The sequence below is a fragment of the Gadus macrocephalus genome, chromosome 22 (assembly GCF_031168955.1).
Source record: "Gadus macrocephalus chromosome 22, ASM3116895v1".
Taxonomy (NCBI): Eukaryota; Metazoa; Chordata; class Actinopteri; order Gadiformes; family Gadidae; genus Gadus; species Gadus macrocephalus.
Window position 1 is genome coordinate 2,494,065 of NC_082403.1, and position 21,424 is coordinate 2,515,488.

A 21,424-nucleotide genomic window follows, 5' to 3' on the forward strand; every position below is an offset into this window, starting at 1 on the left:
CAGTCACAAAATGGAGGCGCACTGCGCTCTCTGAAAGGGGTGGCACCTCGACAATGTGTGTTTTTATGAGTGCTTGGGTCTGTGTGTGTGTGTGTGTGTGTGTGTGTGTGTGAGAGTGTGTGTGAGAGTGTGTGTGTGTGTGTGTGTGTGTGTGTGTGTGTGTGTGTGTGTGTGTGTGTGTGTGTGTGTGTGTGTGTGTGTGTGTTGCATGGGTCTGTGTGTGTTTTGCATGTCAGCAGAAGACATCTGATATCAGGACGCTAGTGGAGGAAGATCATAAGAAATATGAACTCTAGTCACACTAACGCTGGTCAGGGCTGTGGATCACACACACACACACACACACACACACACACACACACACACACACACACACACACACACACACACACACACACACACACACACACACACACACACACACACACACACACACACACACACACACACACGCCAATAAAAACACACAAACGCACGCACACAAACAAATGTGTTTGAGTTAGTTTCACTTCACGGTCTCCTAGTAACCAATGACGTCGCAGCCGTATTGAATTCCTATTGGTCCAGAACGGCCTCTCCCTTGTGATCCGTCTCTTGTTCGCAGGTTTCCTGGTCATTGCTTCTGATGCTCGAGTCGGAGTCACGTACTTCTCCGTGGATAATCTATCCAGGTGTTCTTCTGAATACATCGATATGAAGGTGAAAATAGGGCTGCTGCTGTTGGTCTTTGGTCACGGTGTGTCCTCAGGTAAGACTGACTCAAGTTTTTACTGTTCAAAACTATCTTTCCAAAAGGTTCGGTTATGGTCCCTCAAGAGTCGATGCTTAGATTCCGTAATTCGTTTGAAAAGTATTTGATTATCCTCTCTAATGAGTTCAATTAATCCACAACATGATTCATCTTTTACTGTAAATATTTAAGCTAATATAAGAACATTTATTTTTGGTTCGAACTGTGAAAACGAAACCAGCGCACTAGTTTGATGACGTTGTTCCTAAATGTACAATCTATTATCAGAACCAAACATTAACCTTCAGTTTGGAGGGAATCCGATGTCTTCTATAATTGTACTTTTAATCCTAGGTGTTGTATTAACATTCAGATATATCTTGTTGTTAACCTTTCAACGTTCGTGGAGAATCATCACGCACGCGCACAAACGCATAGACACACGCAGACACACAATAATATAATTATTAACATTGCTATCAATCCATTATTCTGATATAAAATAATTACATTATTCTATTATTCTTTTTCCAATGATGGCAATTTTAAAATGCCGTAATCGAACACAGAAATCCACCAATATGCTTATAATTATGAAAACATTTTAATAGTTATTTAAATAATAGTTTAATGTTCATGTCAGCAGTAATGATTAAGAGGCAGCAGGTTGTGTTGTAGTTGAAGGTCTGGACAGCCAGCGCTGTGGGCTACAGTGAGATGTTTGGATGTCAATAAGATCAAACTAAAGGTTCCTACATAACCTGGACGGCCAGGGGGCGGAGCCATGTGACAGGGGGCGGGGCCATAGGACAGGGGGAGCCATAGAGCAGGGGGAGGGGCCATGGGCCTTTCTGTCTAGAGGGATGAACAGTATTAACCTGTCTGTCTGTCTGTCTACAGTGATGTACCGTATTAACCTGTCTGTCTGTCTGTCTACAGTGATGTACCGTATTAACCTGTCTGTCTGTCTGTCTACAGTGATGTACCGTATTAACCTGTCCGTCTGTCTGTCTACAGTGATGTACCGTATTAACCTGTCTGTCTGTCTGTCTACAGTGATGTACCGTATTAACCTGTCCGTCTGTCTGTCTACAGTGATGTACCGTATTAACCTGTCTGTCTGTCTGTCTACAGTGATGTACCGTATTAACCCGTCTGTCTACAGTGATGTACCGTATTAACCTGTCTGTCTGTCTATAGTGATGTACCGTATTAACCTGTCTGTCCGTCTGTCTACAGTGATGTACCGTATTAACCTGTCTGTCTGTCTGTCTGTCTGTCTACAGTGATGTACCGTATTAACCTGTCTGTCTGTCTGTCTGTCTGTCTTCAGTGATGTACCGTATTAACCTGTCTGTCTGTCTGTCTACAGTGATGTACCGTATTAACCCGTCTGTCTGTCTGTCTGCAGTGATGTACCGTATTAACCTGTCTGTCTGTCTGTCTACAGTGATGTGCCGTATTAACCTGTCTGTCTGTCTGTCTACAGTGATGTACCGTACTAACCTGTCTGTCTGTCTGTCTACAGTGCTGTACCGTATTAACCTGTCTGTCTGTCTGTCTGTCTGTCTGTCTACAGTGATGTACCGTATTAACCTGTCTGTCTGTCTGTCTACAGTGATGTACCGTATTAACCTGTCTGTCTGTCTGTCTACAGTGATGTACCGTATTAACCTGTCTGTCTGTCTGTCTACAGTGATGTACCGTATTAACCTGTCTGTCTGTCTGTCTACAGTGATGTACCGTGTTAACCTGTCTGTCTGTCTGTCTACAGTGATGTACCGTATTAACCTGTCTGTCTGTCTACAGTGATGTACCGTATTAACCTGTCTGTCTGTCTGTCTACAGTGATGTACCGTATTAACCTGTCTGTCTGTCTGTCTACAGTGATGTACCGTATTAACCCGTCTGTCTGTCTGTCTACAGTGATGTACCGTATTAACCTGTCTGTCTGTCTGTCTACAGTGATGTACCGTATTAACCTGTCTGTCTGTCTGTCTACAGTGCTTCACTCTCTGCAGTATTTCTACATGGCTTCGTCTGAACTCACAACCTTCCCAGAGTTTGTTGTTGTTGGGATGGTGGATGGAGCTCAGATGGTTCACTTTGACAGCGTCAGTAAGAAAACAGTCCTCAAACAGGACTGGATGCAGCAGGCCACCAGAGATGACCCAGACTACCTGGAGAGGGAAACTGGACTCTCTCTGGGTTCCCAGCAGGTCTTCAAAGCCAACATTGGGATTCTGAAGCAGCGCTTTAACCAGACAGGAGGTACGTTTATATTTACTGTCTGACCTCTCACATGGAGATATCCATCATTCAACCCCAGGATAAAGATTCACCATACTCCTAAACACACACACACACAGACACACACACACACACACACACACACACACACACACACACACACACACACACACACACACACACACACACACACACACACACACACACACAGTGTAGCAGTACTCAGTGTAGTAGTACTCAGTGTAGCAGTACTCAGTGTAGCAGTACTCAGTGTAGCAGTACTCAGTGTAGCAGTACTCAGTGTAGCAGTACTCAGTGTTGCAGTACTCAGTGTAGCAGTGCTCAGTGTAGCAGTGCTCAGTGTAGCAGTACTCAGTGTAGCAGTACTCAGTGTAGCAGTACTCAGTGTCGCAGTACTCAGTGTCGCAGTACTCAGTGTAGCAGTACTCAGTGTAGCAGTGCTCAGTGTAGCAGTACTCAGTGTAGCAGTACTCAGTGTAGCAGTGCTCAGTGTAGCAGTACTCAGTGTAGCAGTACTCAGTGTAGCAGTACTCAGTGTAGCAGTACTCAGTGTTGCAGTACTCAGTGTAGCAGTACTCAGTGTAGCAGTGCTCAGTGTAGCAGTACTCAGTGTAGCAGTACTCAGTGTAGCAGTACTCAGTGTCGCAGTACTCAGTGTCGCAGTACTCAGTGTAGCAGTACTCAGTGTAGCAGTGCTCAGTGTAGCAGTGCTCAGTGTAGCAGTACTCAGTGTAGCAGTACTCAGTGTAGCAGTACTCAGTGTAGCAGTGCTCAGTGTAGCAGTACTCAGTGTAGCAGTACTCAGTGTAGCAGTACTCAGTGTAGCAGTACTCAGTGTTGCAGTACTCAGTGTAGCAGTACTCAGTGTAGCAGTGCTCAGTGTAGCAGTACTCAGTGTAGCAGTACTCAGTGTAGCAGTACTCAGTGTAGCAGTACTCAGTGTAGCAGTGCTCAGTGTAGCAGTGCTCAGTGTAGCAGTACTCAGTGTAGCAGTACTCAGTGTAGCAGTGCTCAGTGTAGCAGTACTCAGTGTAGCAGTACTCAGTGTAGCAGTGCTCAGTGTACCAGTGCTCAGTGTAGCAGTACTCAGTGTAGCAGTACTCGGTGTAGCAGTACTCAGTGTAGCAGTACTCAGTGTCGCAGTACTCAGTGTCGCAGTACTCAGTGTAGCAGTACTCAGTGTAGCAGTACTCAGTGTAGCAGTACTCAGTGTAGCGGTACTCAGTGTAGCAGTACTCAGTGTAGCAGTGCTCAGTGTAGCAGTGCTCAGTGTAGCAGTACTCAGTGTAGCAGTACTCAGTGTAGTAGTATTTGTATGTAGGGCAGTGTAGGGGTGTGTTCTGAAGAGGCTCCGTGTCAAACGGCCCGCGGGTCACCTGAGGCAGAGGCACATCCGTCCAAAGACTCTGGCTGCTCTTATTCTCTGTGGTTCATTTATTGATCATAATGAGTTATCTTATAGTAATGCTCATATGGATTGTGTTGTGACGTCTGTGTGTATTTAATGTCTCTCTCTCTCTCTCTCTCTCTCTCTCTCTCTCTCTCTCTCTCTCTCTCTCTCTCTCTCTCTCTCAGGTGCCCACATGTTTCAGAAGATGTATGGCTGTGAGTGGGATGATGAGGATGATTCTACTGATGGTTATGAGCAGTATGGTTATGATGGAGAGGACTTCATGTCGTTTGACCTGAAGACCCTGACCTGGGTCGCTGCAGTACGTCAGGCTGTCAGCACCAAACAGAGATGGGATCGGGAAAGAGGTTATAATGAACAGCAGAAGCACTACTACACCAAGGAGTGTGTTGATTGGCTGAAGAAGTACCTGTCCTATGGGAGGAGCACTCTGCAGAGAACAGGTAGTCACATGACCTGCTGGGCGTTGACAGACTCATGTCTCTGAGTCCCTGTTCCCTCTCTCCCTCCCTCCCCCCTCTCTCTCTCCCTCTCCCCCCTCCCCTCTCACTTTCTCCCTCCCCCCTCTCTCTCTCTCCCCCATCTCTCTCCCATATGAAATATAAAATATATTACATGACAAGAAATTAGAAAAAAGTGCTAAAAAATCTCTCTGTCTCTCTCTCTCCCTGTTCCCCCTCGCTCTCTCTCCCCCCTCTCTCTATGTGTCTCTCTCTCTCCCCTAACTCTATCCCTCTCTGTCTTTTTCTGCCCTCTCTCTCTCCTCCCCTCTCTCTCACCCCCCCCCCCCCCCCTCTCTCTCTCTCTCTCTCCAGAGCGTCCGCGGGTGTCTCTGCTCCAGAGGAGCCCCTCCTCCCCAGTGGTGTGCCATGCTACAGGCTTCTACCCTGACAGGGTGGTGGTGTTCTGGAGGAGAGACGGCCAGGAGCTCCATGAGCAGGTGGACCCCGGGGAGGTCCTCCCCAACCACGACGGGACCTTCCAGGTCAGCGTGGACCTCAACCTCAAGGCCGTCCCACAGGAGGACTGGGGGAGGTACGAGTGTGTGGTCCAGCTGAAAGGCATCGAGGACATCTCCACCCGCCTGGACCCCGCCCTCATCAGGACCAACGGGGGTAAGACTGGTGTTGGAGGGGATGGAGGTGGGGAACACATGTCTCACCACCTCCACCTGACCTCATCACAACCACTGCCAGGTGTACCTGGACACTGCTGAAGCTACTGGGTAAACACACAGCTCTCAGGAGTAGCTCACTGCAGCAGAACATGGTGGATTGTGGGTAAATGAGTTCTATGAATAGGGCTAGGCTCAGATCAATCCCTGAGTCACCCTGAGCTCCAGAACAGATTCTAGAGGAATAGTTACACTGACGTTGTGTTAGTCGTGTGTGTAGCATCACGTGACCGTTGACATGTGGTTCAATGATGGAGGGATGGATGGGGGAGGGGCTCTGTCCATCATCTATTATTACACACCTGATTTTATTTTTCTGGATTTACCTTCAAGGCAAGAGTGGCCTCACCATCCCCATCATCATTGGGTTCGTTGTTCTCCTCCTCACTGCTGCTGCTGCTGTTGTTGGAGTCCTTCTGTACAACAAGCGGAACGGTGAGTGGATCAAACTCTCCAGGAGGACAGACACCTGATCTCCACCTGCTACTGCCTGTCCCCTTCCTACGATCTGATTGGTTGTCTTCACACACTGGTGGTCTGGTGGTAGAAACCTCTCCACTTCTGAGTGATGAACCTCCTCCAATGTCCACTGAGATGTTGTGGCATTAAGAATATGAAAGTATAATAACATGAGGATATTCACCGCTGTTACAACACTAATAATTTCTCTTGATCCTTAGATTCAGACAAGCGACACAAACCAGTTGGTGAGTAAATTTTGGTTTTACTGCAGTTCGGTTCTTATGATTATTGCTACTGCCAATACAGAGATCTTGGTGACTGTATAGCTCACTGGACTATAAGGCTCTGTAGATCTAGATACATCTAGCTCACTGGACTATACAGCTCTATAGATCTAGATACATCTAGCTCACTGGACTATACAGCTCTATAGATCTAGATACATCTAGCTCACTGGACTATACAGCTCTATAGTTCTAGGTACATCTAGCTCACTAGACTTTACAGCTCTAGATCTAGATACATTTAGCTCACTGGACTATACAGCTCTATAGATCTAGATACATCTAGCTCACTGGACTATACAGCTCTATAGATCTAGATACATCTAGCTCACTGGACTATACAGCTCTATAGATCTAGATACATCTAGCTCACTGGACTATACAGGTCTATAGATCTAGATACATCTAGCTCACTGGACTATACAGCTCTATAGATCTAGATACATCTAGCTCATGACTTCACCTCCTCCCATTCAGATACTTCCCAGGTTCTGACACCAGCTCAGAGAACACTGAGGGGCAGAATCCGGCTCCTGAGGCCCAACCTCTGACCACAGTCAGTACTTTACCACTTTACAATACTTATTCAGAGTCATATGTTTACCGTTATATTTATTAGCAGCCTACTTCATCACAGTGATAGTAATATTTTAACAGTTCTTTATCACAGTAATATATTAACTGTCATATTTTAACAGTACTTCATCACAGTAATATATTAAGAGTACACCATCACAGTGATAATGTGTGCGATAATGTTTGATGTTTAATCCTGACTTGTGCTTCCTTGCTGTTTAGGGTTAAAGTTAAATCATGAAGAGGCTTCTCACATTCCTCTTCCTAAAGCAGGGTGGAGTGGATCGCTGTCATCTATAATCATCACAATCAGTTTGGGGACTTCAGCTAACTAAAGATGCTATATTTGCTTAATTACATTAACATTCATAATTTATTTTGATAAAAAACATAAATCCGTAAGAAGTGTCAATCAATTAGATCCCTGTATTTGTGATTGATTAACTCAATGGGTTAATCCTGCAATCTTTCACTGACCCTTGGAAACCATGGCAACGTGACCCCGCCGTGATTGCCATTTTGTTTTGGGTCTAACTGCCTCATCTTATAAGATTTAAATTATGTTTGCTACGTCTGGGGTTTATGTATGCTGTATGTTTGTAGGCATGTCTGTTTTGTGGTGTTTTGGTCTCCCTCCTGTCACTTTTCGCAGATCTACCCCTGATTTCAGTCACCACCCCACCTGTTCCTGATCGGCAATCAAGCTTCCCCTCACCTGATATATAGGCCACGTTTATACGTAGCAGGGTATTTATAGAAACTAATATTTCCCCCCCGCCGTTTCGTTGCTGATTACGTTACACAATATCATTGGCTGTACGCTTGAATGGGCGTACATTGTGATTGGCTGTACGGCGGACAGTTGTGATTAGCTGTTTTGTGCTGTAGCTCTGGCTGTATTCATAGCAACCACGAGGCAACAGCGAGCACATGTCTGAGCGCGAGTAGGTCTATGTCTAGTTTCGGGTTGTGTTGCCAGATTGGGCATATGTCCCGTTTTTCCAGGCTAACGTGATTCAAAGTAGCCAAATCAGGCTGAAAATGTGCCCAATCTGGCAACACGGACGGCTTATCTTAACAGCCAAGATGATTCCGAGGGATGTTTTGTTTTTAGAAGAAAACTATCCACACAGATAGGTTGGGAATGGTCTATGTTCAAAATGAAAGATCATTACAGGCTCTTTAATTTAAGACATAAAAAACCTTATTGCTGTAGATAGCGTATTGTGTGACGTAATCAGCAGACGACGGACCCCGAGCCGATCTGGAAGCCGAGCCGATGTGGTACTTACACCGGCGTTATCAGAAATCTCCACTTTGGCCGGATTTTTTAGAATAGATCGTTTCCTGTGATAAAAACAGCGTTTTCGTGTAAATGAGAGGCCAAACCGCGTGGAAATATCTGCGTTTTCCCTTCGTGTAAACGGGGCCTTAGTCCCCTTTGTGTTCAGTTCGGCGTGGCTGTTTTTGGGGAGCAAGTGAGGACAGGAGGATACCCTGGGGTCTACATCTTGCATCACGTAGGTTTACCTGTTGTTACAACCCTAGATTAGAGTGTGCACCACCCACTGTATTTATGGGTGCCTAGCACCTGTTAAGGGGGGGTGGGTGGGTTATTATTTCCTTTTGTTTCCTTTGGTGCCTCTGTTAGTCCTCCTTGACCCCTGGGTTGCTTGTTTTTTTGTGTAAATAAATATTATGTTTGATTCCTCGTTTCGCGGTTTTGAGCCACTGCACCCTCACCCTACGTCTGTTGCCTTATGTTGCGCCCCTCTAATGAGTCACCACCAGGGGGCGTAACATAAATGGGGGCTCGTCCGGGATCTTTGATCCATTTAAGCAACAGACATATGAGTGTTGGTGTGCAGTGTGCACGTCAAATAGGCTGCTAGTTGTGTTAATTTAGTTAGGTTGGTTGTGTCATTTCTTTACCTCTGTAAATATGGCTGCTTTTGCTATTGAGGAGTTTCTTGGCGATCCTTCGGTTGAGCGTCTTGAGCATTGTAGGAAAGAGGATCTGTTTGCCATTGCGGCACATTTTGGTGTTGGCTTTTCCAAAAGCCTGGTGAAGGCTGAGCTGAAAGAAGCTGTTGTGCGTATGTTAGTGGACAAGAATGGGCTCATTATGGGTGACGGTGCATCTGTTGTTTCTTCCCCTTCCCCTCATTCTTACCCAGGGAAAGACCAAGTGGAGGTTGTAGGGGGTGAGTCAGTTATAGTAGGGGCCTCCGAGATAGAGTTTAAGCCTCCTCGTACAGTGCCCAAATTTACTCCACTCTCCCCTGGTAGAAGTAGTGAGGATGCTCGCCTTAGGCTACGTCTAGCACGTGGCAGTTCGAGGCACAGGAGAAGGAGAGAGATGCTGAATGCAGTCATCGGTTGGCTGTTCGGAGAATGGAGCTGGAAATGGAGGCTGAGGTCTCCAACCGCCGGATGGTGAATGAAGTTAAAATAAAGCAACCAGAACTAGAGGCTGCTGCTAAAGCTGTGAGTCCTGTTCAACCTTCTTCCATGCCTGAGTTTTGAGGTGAGCAGGAATGTAGCTCTAGTACCTCAGTTTCGTCAGGTGGAGGTAGACTCTTCTTTCAGGGCTTTCGAGCGAGTTGCTACCTCTCTGGAATGGCCTACAGAGGTCTGGGCTATATTGCTCCAATGTAAGTTGACTGGGAAAGCCCAGGATATTGTATCCTCTCTCTCTCTAGAAGACAGCTTGTCTTATGAGGCTATCAAGACAGCTGTGCTTCGAGCCTACGAGCTAGTGCCAGAGGCCTATAGGCAGAAGTTTAGAGCTCACAAAAAGTTGCCTAGCAAAACTTTTGTGGAGTTCACCCGTGAGAAAGAGACTTTGTTTAAGCGTTGGTGTAAAGCGAGTAACGTGTTGGATTTTAATTCTGTCTGAGTTGATGTTACTCGAAGAGTTCAAGAATAGCCTGTCTGACCGCTTAGTAACGTATCTCAATGAGCAAAAAGTTGCGACGTTGGCACAGGCTGCGGTGCTCGCTGACGAGTTTGTGTTAACCCATAAGCAAACGTTTGGTACTCCCCGAAATGATAGTCGAATTGTTCTTCCCTTTGTTCAGACTCCACCTAAAACGCAGGCTAGTCCGCCCCGCCCGTTAGCTCGACACTACAATGAGGAGCGGGAGTGTTACTATTGTCATCAGGTGGGGTACATTAAGAATGACTGTTTTATGTTAAAACTAGTGCTGTCAGTTAAACGCGTTATTAACGGCGCTAACGCAAACCAATTTTAACGGCGTTAATATTTTCATCGCGCGATTAACGCAATTTATTATATATATATATTAAAAATAATTATTATTTTTATTTATTTTTATTTGGCTCAAAACAAAGAAGCAGTAGCCTGACTGCTATGTTCAAGGCAGTATGTTTGTATGCTCATACTTTAATTGCACTAGAGGCTTTTTTTTTTATCGTCCTGTTTTGATCAGTACATGCCAATGTTGTTATCAATAAAAAAACATTTGCACAAGGCAAGCTGATGCACTCCTCCATGTTGATAAGAGCATTGAAATGAGAAAAATTAATGGGACAAAGAAATCAAGGGATATTTAGCATAGAAAAAAGAATTGCGATTAATCGCGATTAATTGTGAGTTAACTATGACATTAATGTGATTAATCGTGATTAAATATTTTAATCGCTTGACGGCACTAAAAACGCAAGCAGTCACAGCCAAATAAGCAACCAAAAGAGGTTGGTTTGGTCCAGACATTGATAGCTCCAACGTCAATGGTTCCGGACAAGTGTGATAAATGATAAATGTGATAAACTAGACCCCAGTTATGAACCATTCATGTTGAATGGTCTGGTTTCTCTCAGTGGCAGTGAGTTGGACAAGTGTCCAGTGCGCATACTGAGAGATACGGGGGCGGCAGTCTTTTATATTGTCAGACGTGTTACCTTGCTTTCTCTGATGAGTCATCACTTGGCTCTAGTGTGTTGGTGCAAGGCATTGAGATGGGTTTTGTGTCTGTGCCTCTCCATCAGATACACTTATAAACTGCCGTTTAGCACAGCGAGTATTCAAAGTGGGCGTGTGCCCATCATTACCAGTGAGAGGTGTCACTTTTCTGTTGGGGAATGACATTGCTGGTGGCAGGGTTCTGCCAGTTTTTGAGTTTTTTTTTTCGAGAATGAATGGAGTTATGTGGTTCAGGTTGTCGTGCCTACATCATATCGACAGTCTGTTATATCTCTGGCTTACGATCATCTCTGGTCTGGACATTTAGGGATCACAAAAACCTATGACCGAGTTTTGAAGCACTTCTTCTGGCCCGGGTTAAAAAGAGATGTAACCAGGTTTTGTCGCACCTGTCATGTATGTCAAGTTACAGGGAAGCCTAATCAGGGTATTAAACCTGCCCCACTTCACCCGATTCCGGCTATGGGGGAGCCGTTTGAGCACGTGCTGGTAGATTGTGTTGGTCCCCTGCCGAAAACAAAGTCTGGTAACCAGTTCCTGTTGACGATTATGTGTTTAGCTACACGGTACCCTGAGGCTATTCCTCTTAGGAAGATAACATCTCAGTCTGTAGTCAAAGCCCTGATCAAGTTTTACTCTACGTTTGGACTGCCTAAGATACAAACTAAGTACAAACTGATGAAGGTACTAACTTCCTTTCAGGTATATTCGAACAGGTGTTAAAATCATTGTCCATCTCTCACAGAATCTCAAGTGCTTATCACCCTGAGTCGCAGGGTGCCCTTTGCAGAGTTCTTCAGGGAAAGAGGGGTCGAATCCAAAGGAATAGCTTTAAAGAGACTTTATTTAGTATAAAGTATTTTCGGTATGGTAAACTGATACTCTGAAGCAAAGAGAGATTGAAGATGTGTTCTAAGCACGTGCGAGCGTTCTCCTAGCTGATCATAGCCCATAAACCCACGTATGTCTAATCGCTGCCGGAAGAATTCTGAGGACAATGTGGATCTGTAGGCTGTTATGATCTGATCAGCGCGGTCCGGAAGTAGTGGGGGGAACCGGTGTGACGTAATCCCGGCTTTCCTCGCCTGGTCTGTGGTGCTGCCCTCTGTGGCTAAAGTATCTATTGCAGCCTTCAGTAATGTCCTGCTCCCCTTGTGGCTATGTGTAGTATTTACGGCTAATATGTTTGGTCCTACCCCCTATTGGTTAAGTGAGGGAAATACATCTGGTGTTCTTAAAATACGTAACAGTCCCTCCTTGGTCATCTCAGATGACCATACAATAATATTTTAAATCATAAACACCATTTACCACACCGAAAACATATCCAAAGTAGGATCAATCATCGACACCATCAACCGTGTGGGAACAACTCTTGAAGAGAGGGAAAAAACCACTACGCGCTCATAATACTGAGACGGCATTCACCTTGTGGGTCTCATTGGAAATACAGGTCATTATTTAACAATACAACAATGAACATAAATCTTGTTATCATACAATCACATGGCCAAACAGCACACAAACAAAACTATCCATAGAAATCCTGAGCTAATACTTTTGGTTATGTGCAACAAGGTCATAAAATATTCAACAGGTGCAAAAGTAACGTAAAAATTGGTAGTCATAATACAATTTTAAAAAATTCAAGATTATTGATAGCCTAGCATGGATTCGGGTGGTTCCGGTGATCTTCGTGCATTGGTTCGCTGTTGATGTGGGTGGTTTTGGGCGTTGTTATTATCGTAGCCATTGTTTCTTCTGTCGCCGTCGGCCCTGTAATTCATGAACCCAAGACTCGTCCCTCCTTGTCAAGGGCTCAACTCAGAGAGGTTACTCCTACATCATGGGAGCCTCCAAACAGGTTCTCCGTCGTCGTCGTGTCAGTAACAGGTGGCCTGTAAAACAACCGTCTCAAGGAAGATCAACAGTACCATTATCAATGCAGCGATTCAGAAATAACGGGTTGCACTCGCAACCAAGCAACACTACACAATAACAAACATAGTCTGGTATGGTTGTTTTAAAATGTGTTATTCAAGTAAATCCGGGATATTGATTATCTTAAATACAGTCGATTCTACTAGAATAGTATAGGTGTGACTATTCTAGATATTACAGCTGGATAGGGTCGGGCCCCTCAGGTAATGTAAGCCTGGATGGCACTTGGCACTTCTGTAGCGCCCACTGCTGTGGTGATCAGCAGATGCAGTAGCCCTCGTGCGCAGGGAATACAACGGCAGCCGGTGACAATTAACACGGTCTCTGCATTTATTCCCGAGACGGGCACTTACTGGATTCTGCCTTTCCACCTCCCAAACATATTCTCCATCCATCCTGTGAAAGGGTCATTAATGCCGGAGTTCTCTGCCAATTCTAACCTGAGGGATTGTAATCATACCAGCGCCCTGGCCACCAACCCATCCGGAGCGATTCAAATCCTGCTGTTATTTGATCACCTCATGTGACTGTTAGTCCTTGCTCGGCGGTGGTAGTTTGTAGGCTCCGGGTGTGTCTGCATCTGGTTCTGGAACTTTTGTTTCTATTGCAGAAATACAAACTCATGTACAGCAGTTAGTTGTTCAAAAACATATTTCCATGAATTCTAATTTTAATTGTTTTACAGTATCTACTTTGATTTAATTTCACACTACATCCCTCCTTGCGCATTGCTTCAGCCATGCGCATTGAATGACAACCAAAGCTAACAACACCGTAGTGCAACCAAGTTGCTATAACCAAAAAGATGTAAAAGGGAAATAACAATGTTAAAATTTGCATGTTCAATATCACTTCTGTGTTAACCGTATCTCATAATAACAGTTACCTTCATCATACTACCTGATTGTCCTACACTAACTATGTATATTGGATGACCTAATCTTCATTTATTCGACCTATTGCTCGCATTTGATGTTGTCCACACTTTGATTCACTCCTATGTACATCGCATACCACATCAAACGTGAATACGCCTTATTTTCTGCACAACATCCTATTGCGCCACTTTCTGCATACCACATCAAACGTGAATATGTCTTAGCAAAGTGAAGTAAAGTAAAACCCAGTTTTATCTTTACTTATTTTATAGCTACACATGTCCCGGACACGTTCATTACTATTTCCAAAACAGTTTTTTAGCTACGCAGGTCCCAGACCTAACTATACCATTTCATGAACAGTATTTATTATTATAATTATCTAGTTTTTTTTTGGTCAACATCAAATCGATACATTAATTCAACCTTCTGACTTACCGACCTACCCGATTTCTCCCTGTGTGAGCCCGTGAATGACAACTCTCCCGGGGCCTCCCCATGAGCCCCACCGTTACCACCTCAGAACACTGCAGGAACGATTAGTCGATTAACGTGTGGCTCGGAGGCTCCCAGGAAGTGCCACAATCCTACGTCTGACATCCGGTGAATCTTGAGCTAGGTCAATCAAAACCGTCTAAACTAGGCAGAACAAAGAGTCATCCAAACCTACAACAATTATGCACATCTGGGTATTAAGTATATGGTGATATTCTATAAACAAAACAAAAACTGAACCTAAAAAAAAATTCAGAAGTTATTGGATAAAGCAAAGTTATTGAAAGTTAATTATAATGAACCATTTTCTAATTATCTTAGTTTTATATGTGGTATGCTTTCAATATCCCCTCGTGTATGTAACAGTCGAGTAACCTCCATTATTTTGGTGGCTCTGGCACACACAAGAGGACATTCACACATGGTATATGAATCCACCATTTGTTTTCATTTTATATTTTTACTGATTTTTATTTTCATTTTATTTTTATCTCTATATACACATTCTTAAGAAAAGCACGAACGAAGATTAATCATAATATGCATCAACAGACCTAAAAATAAGCATATTATTCAACAATTTGAGACCTCAGATGCGATTTCTTCCTGCGGAGCCCTTCATTTTCTAAAGGGTCCGCAGAAAGGTCCGCTGAGTGGCCAGGAGTTCTTACACCTTCAGAAGTGTTGCTGAGGACAGCTGCCTCACAACAAACCAAAAGCCTTTGTTAACCACATGGTCATCTAAGTCATCATTCCTTAAGATGTCATAAATATGGGGTTGGCCGTTCCTTATCACTTGCGTCTCTGCGCTTCTCTGGGGATCAAGGATAACGGGCCCAAACCAACACAGGACAACATAGGAACAGAGTGAGAACTGACTTCCACTCACCTCAAAGGATTTTGAACGACCCTGCAGAATAACAGGGTGACAAGACCACATGGGAAAATACAAACATACAAAACTTAAATTTGAAAAAATATCAAAATATCTTAACATTAAAAATCTGCATTTCAATATTAGGCATCATACTTCTGTTGTTACCGTAACGTTTTTTATAGTTTGTAATGAAATATATATTTTAATCTTTCTTATTTTGGTATTTTGGACCTCGTCAGGTCTGTTGAACTATGCATTTCTACCGCTTGTCCTCAGGATCCTCTATTGGGGGGGACTCTTCTGCTCTCCTATGAGGCAGGTTATCCCAAAATTCTTCTAATAAGAATTCCCAGGCCTGGATAATCCCCGGACTTCTGTGGACGAGCGGTACGCATGCTATGGACAACTTTAAAGGCTAACCGTTCATAATGCGGAGTTTAGATAATTATTCCTATCTTAAGATCACTGTGTAACTGTCGTATAGGGATCTGGTTTGATGCAAGACCCCTGGGTTGGTGTCCTTTTGTAGGACTTCTTTCGGTTCTGGAATCCGGCATTCCTAATTGTTGAATACAAGATATTGCATGCATATTGGTGGTATTATATTATATCTATTGCAATCGCTCCAATGGAAGCAATAGTTGACCATTGAACATTTCACGCAGTGTTTATTCGTATTTAGTAGCTGATTATAGTAGAATTTAACCCATGTAGATTTAATATTCGCAAAAAACGTATTGTAATTGTGTCTACAGCAGTTGAGCTAACTCCCTCCTTGGGCACCGTTTAAAACCATGTGCACCATTTATCAATTAGACATTATTCTAGCAGTTGAACCCCGTGTCTATTTGAACCAGCCTGGTTCTCTACCTGTCTTGCTACACAAAATGCATGTTTAATAGACAGAAGGGCTTAGCAATCTGAAAATACCTTGAAAGGTGGCATCAGACCTTCAAGTCTGTTTTGCGCAAGTACTGTCTGGAGAGTGTTAGAGACTGGGATGAAGGTGTTCCCCTAGCTCTATTCGCAGTCCGAGAAACAGTTCAAGAGTCACTGAGTTTTAGCCCAGCTGAACTGGTGTTTGGCCATGCAGTATGAGGCCCGTTGAGGGTGTTAAAGGAGCAGCTTATGTGTTGTCCTATGTGAGCAGGTTTAAAGAGCGGCTGCATGAGGCTTGCAGTGTCGCTAAGGAGAGTCTCGGTTGCTATGGCGCCGGTAAGACGGCAGCCTGTTGCGTGCATCTCTGTGTAGTGTGTATGTTCAATGTTGATTTAGTATTGATTTGGTATTTTTTTAGACTTCCTATAAGTGTGTTAGCTACAACTTTTGCGTGTTGTTAAGTTCTTAACCAAGATTTAACCATACTATCTGTAACGGGAGTGGAAATATGTGCCTAATATCGGCCAGACGGACGGAGCAAACTGCCGTGGTATAAACCCGTTGGGAACTGATAAGCCTGGTACATGGCTCAATATTCGGGATTCGACATGACATACCGAAGGAACTCATACAGAGGAGACATCGGGGATCCCGTGCAGGGATGAAGTGAAACAAGAGGAGGTTGGCGAGAACATGGAGAGAGACTTTTAAACCAGCCCTACCATCTATCACAATGGGAAATGTTTGCTGCCTAACGAACAAATGCGAAGAATTGGAAAGCCTGGTCAGGTACCAGAAATTGTACCGGGAGAGCAGCATCGTATGCCTGACGGAGACGTGGCTGAGGGAAAACACGGCTGACTCCCTGATCAGTTTCACCGGCTTCAGGACAATACGAGCGGATAGGGACACCGGAGCGAGCGGTAAGCAGAAAGGAGGGGGGCTTTTACTGCTCGTCAACAACAAATGGTGTAACCCTAATCATGCCACTGTCAAAGAACAGGTATGCAGCAAGGACATTGAACTTTAAGCGGTTAGTTTAAGGCCATACTACATACCCAGAGAGTTCACTGTGGTGATAGCCATTGTTGTTTACATTCCCCCATTTTCCAAGGCGGAAGTCGCGTGTGACGAGCTTCACACCGCTATCGCGAGACTTCGGTCCAAGTTCCCAGAGGCGTTCATTGTTGTGTCTGGAGATTTCAACCATGTCTGTCTCTCTAAGACTTTGCCCACTTTTAAACAGTTTATTGACTGTGCAACTAGAGGTGTTAAAACACTGGATCTCTTGTATGCAAATGTGAAAAATGCATACAAATGTACAGCACTGCCCCCTCTTGGTCGATCAGACCACGACATGCTACATCTCTCTCCCTCCTACACAACAGCTGTAAAGAGGCTGCCTGTCACCATCAGAACATCAAGAGCCTGGCATCCTGAGGCTGATGAAGCCCTGAGGTGCTGTTTTGAGACAACAGATTGGGATGTGTTCTGTGAGGACTATGGGGAAGACATCGACGGCCTAACAGAATGCATTACCCATTACATCAATTTCTGTTATGATGACATCATGCCATCCAGGGTAATTTGTTGCTTCCCTAACAACAAACCATGGATAACCAGCAGACAGAAGGCCTTACTAAATGAGAAGAAAAAGGCTTTCAGGGAGGGCGACAGGAATAAAATCAAAGAACTTCAAAAGGAACTAAAAGGTTGGGTATGGAATTTGCTTTTTTGGCCATTTTTTCAAAATTACTTGAAATCCTTATCATAACCCGCTTACAGCCACTGAGTTTGAAGTACTGACATGAAAATTAAACAAGTCAATCATCTGTGGAACGGGCAGGGCTCGAAAAACTCCAGCCAATCATTTGGATTGCCACCTCGTTGCATTGGACAGTAAGTACGTCAATCAAACGGTCGTACTGCACTCCCCCTCCCCCGCGCCCCGCGCGCGACCCCTTCGTGCAGTACTCGTGACCCAGAGCAAGCTCCTGTTTGGTGTTATCCTGCGGTAGCTACTGGAACTAGTTAATCCACATTTGGACCTAGCAGTAGAAGACAATTTCCATGGCAGACAAGACGCCACCATCCCCACCACCACCACCATCACCAGCAAAGAGAAGGAAAACTCTTTTTCAGAGAGTAATTGATAATAAAAACGCTGAAAGAGAAAAACTGAAATCAAGAATAATCCTAGGCGCTGCTTTCGAACGTTGGCGGCCACTGAAGGACGAGAACGGTCTAAAAACCGATGCTTGTGTGGCGGTTGACCTAGTTTCAAAGTTTATACCGTTTATACTCGGTAATACCGGTGTTGAGACGAGTGTATTACTCGTTGTGAAAATGTCCACACCGCGGCAACCCTAGTGAAAACCAGGACTTCCAATACAATTATATGAAACAAACATGAATTTTCTAAAAATAGTAATGATTTATGTGACCGTTTAATGTTTATAACATCTGGTGCAACCATAGCCGCGAGAACGTATTCTCAGCAGGGGGTGCTGGAAAAAAAAAACTCAGCCTGCACTAGACTCGCAACTCGTTACATTGATAAAAAAGATATAGCAGCGCAGCTCAATTACACCAGTGCATGCGCGCACAGTTGAAAATCGATCGTTGTGTTCACTTCCTTCACACCATGGTTCACATCCAGCTGCTCACAGAACAAGTTTAGCGCACCACCGCTACCCTCACACTTTTTCATATAACCTTTTTTCAGCACTAGGTCATATGAGCATTCAATAAATGCTGCGTCTCAAAATGCCTTGGACAGCAGCGAGGATGACTCGCTTTGCCACGGGCCGAAACAGTTCGGAGCGACCACAGCCAGAGCGAACACAGCGGGGCAGAGGAGTGTCAGGAATAGTCTTTGGTGTACACATCAGTACGGCCTATTTGCACTACTGTTTAGTGGCAATGCAGTGTTTTATTCTATGCCTTTTTATTTTCGTATATTTTTTCAATGAATACAATTTATTTATTCATAAAAACAAGATCTGGTCTTCAAATCTTTTTTCCAAATATAGGTTGTCTTACAATGGGGTTTGTGTTTGTATTCGGACCAATACGGTACAGCGGGCGCTCACATGACGTTAAGCATTTCCTGGTGCATAATGTGACGCTTCAGAACCTAAAATCCCGTTTCTCCCCGTTGACACGACAACACATAACCAGCGTTTTCAGAAATCTCCACTTTGGCCGGAGTTTTTAGAAATGATCGTTTTCTGTGATAAGACAGGGCCTCGGACAGGGGGTGTTGCAGCACCCCCAAAACCCCTACTTCCCGTGGTACTGGGTGCAACTTACAGCTGAATGTAGTGCCATGTTGTTAAACGAAAACCTACGCTAGCCTGGCTCGCTCTCGCGCATCTCTGTTCGCGCTCGTGCATGATTGCGCGTCCAGGTACTTGGAATGGGTGGAGTCAGAGTCAGCGTTGAAGGAGAGGGGGTAGGACCATTTGAGTTGTGTCTTTTCAAAATCTGCTGGCGTTTCGCAAATCGCATACCCAACCTTTAAGGTGAGGATTAAGGAGGGGAAAGAAGTATATCGGCCCAAACTGGAACAACAGTTGCAGCAGGATGGAGTGAAGCAGGTATGGGCTGGAATGCGAAAGATCACGGGCATGAAGCAGAAGGACAGGGCTAACCTCCTACTCCACCTGCAACCCCACCTATGACTCTCCATACTGCCCAGGTTAAGATGAGGCTGTACAGGCTGAAGCCAGGGAAAGCAGTGGGGCCCGATGACATCAACTCAGGGCTACTGAAGACTTGCTCTTCAGAGTTGTGTGGTATTCTTACACACCTGTTCAACCTGAGCTTGCGCCTACAGAAGGTCCCAAGGCTGTGGAAAACATCTTGCCTGGTACCTGTCCCAAAGAAGACCCATCCCACGCACCACAATGACTACAGACCAGTAGCGCTCACTTCACATATCATGAAGACATTTGAGAGACTTGTCCTCTCCTCCCTCTGCACTAGTGTATCTACTCAAATGGACCCTTTACAGTTTGCATATCAGCCTAACATCAGTGTTGATGATGCCCTCATTTACATGCTGCAGAGGGCATACACACATCTGGGCACCCCTGATGCATCTGTAAGGATAACATTCTTTGACTTCTCATCTGCCTTTAATACCATCCAGCCACGTCTGCTAGGGGAGAAGATGGAGATGATGAAGGTGGATCCATTACTGATACTGTGGTGTTTGGACTACCTTTATCTCAGACCACAGTATGTGCGCCTACAGAACAATATTTCATGCACCATCCTCAGCAGCAAAGGGGCTCCACAAGGAACTGTGCTGGCTCCATTCCTGTTCACCATCTACACAGCGGATTACAAATACAACACTAACAGTTGCTTCTTGCAAAAATATTCAGACGACACAGTTGTTGTTGGCCTCATTAAAGGGGGAAATGAGGAGGAGTACAGAGACATCATAGACAACTTTGTGGAGTGGAGTACACACAATAATCTCCATCTCAACACCACAAAGACAAAGGAGATAGTTGTGGATTACAGGAGGGGGAGGAGGAGTACTCAACCAACACCAATCAGCATCGGGGGCACTGTGGGGGAGATGGTCGCCAACCACAGGTACCTTGGTGTGCAGCTCGACAGTGAGCTGGACTGGAAAAGTATGGAACTCATATGGAAGCGGTGTACAAGAAGGGATAAAGTTGACTCTTTTTCTTGAGGAGACTAAGGTCATTTAACATCTGCCAACCCCTACTGTGCACTGTCAACCACTCAGTGGTGGCCAGTGCTCTGTTTTTCGCTGTGGCATGTTGGGGAGAAGGCGCCTGCACAGCGGACAAAAAGAGACTGGACAAGCTGATCAGGAAGGCCAGCTCAGTGGTCGGGGCTGAGCAGCTAAAGGTCCAGCAGGTGGCAGTGGCCAGAATCCTCAACAAACTGGCCTCAATAATGTCTAACCCCACTCACCCACTCCACGCCCTGAAGGTGATCAAGAACAGCACCTTCAGTCAGAGACTAATTGCACCAATGTGCAAAACGGAGCGGTACAGGAAGTCCTGTATACCAGCTGCCATACGGTTTTATAATGCACAAAAATAACTGCACTTTGTAGTATTTATTATTGTATTTATTGTTTAAGGATTTAATTATTTTAGCTATATGAGGGAATGTGTGTTTGTTATGTCTGGCCATACGCTGTTGTAACACTGTAATTTCCTGTAAAGGATTATTAAAGGATCTATATCTAACAGGAGCACCCCCCTGCTGTCAGCACATAAGATATACAAAATGTTTTCATAATTACGTCTCCATTTGTCCAAAATAAAAGTATTCTCTTATAACACACCAGGGTTGCTTTGAAGCACAAGCAAGTCTTTTATTTCCATGGCATAAGGCAGTCCAGAAATCATAAACCCGGTCACACGGAGCGTTCCAAGAGACCCCCCACAATAACATTTCTGTTTACTTACACTCAAAGTTAACTCTCAATTTAAAGTTAACACTTCAACAC

The 21,424-nt window shown here is 44.7% G+C and overlaps 1 protein-coding gene, 1 long non-coding RNA gene and 1 pseudogene across 2 annotated transcripts in view; 1 reads left to right on the top strand and 2 right to left on the bottom strand.

Moving 5' to 3' along the window:
• LOC132451379 (uncharacterized) overlaps positions 1-21,424 on the bottom strand; it is a 291,272-nt gene that overhangs the window by 175,642 nt on the left and 94,206 nt on the right.
• LOC132451399 (class I histocompatibility antigen, F10 alpha chain-like) overlaps positions 1-21,424 on the top strand; it is a 108,732-nt pseudogene that overhangs the window by 37,646 nt on the left and 49,662 nt on the right.
• The window catches only part of LOC132451511 (uncharacterized), an 82,786-nt gene continuing 62,617 nt past the window's right edge, over positions 1,256-21,424 (bottom strand). The window contains exon 2 of the long non-coding RNA XR_009524124.1: positions 1,256-1,647. This is a non-coding gene — a long non-coding RNA (uncharacterized LOC132451511). The remainder of the gene's footprint in view (positions 1,648-21,424) is intronic.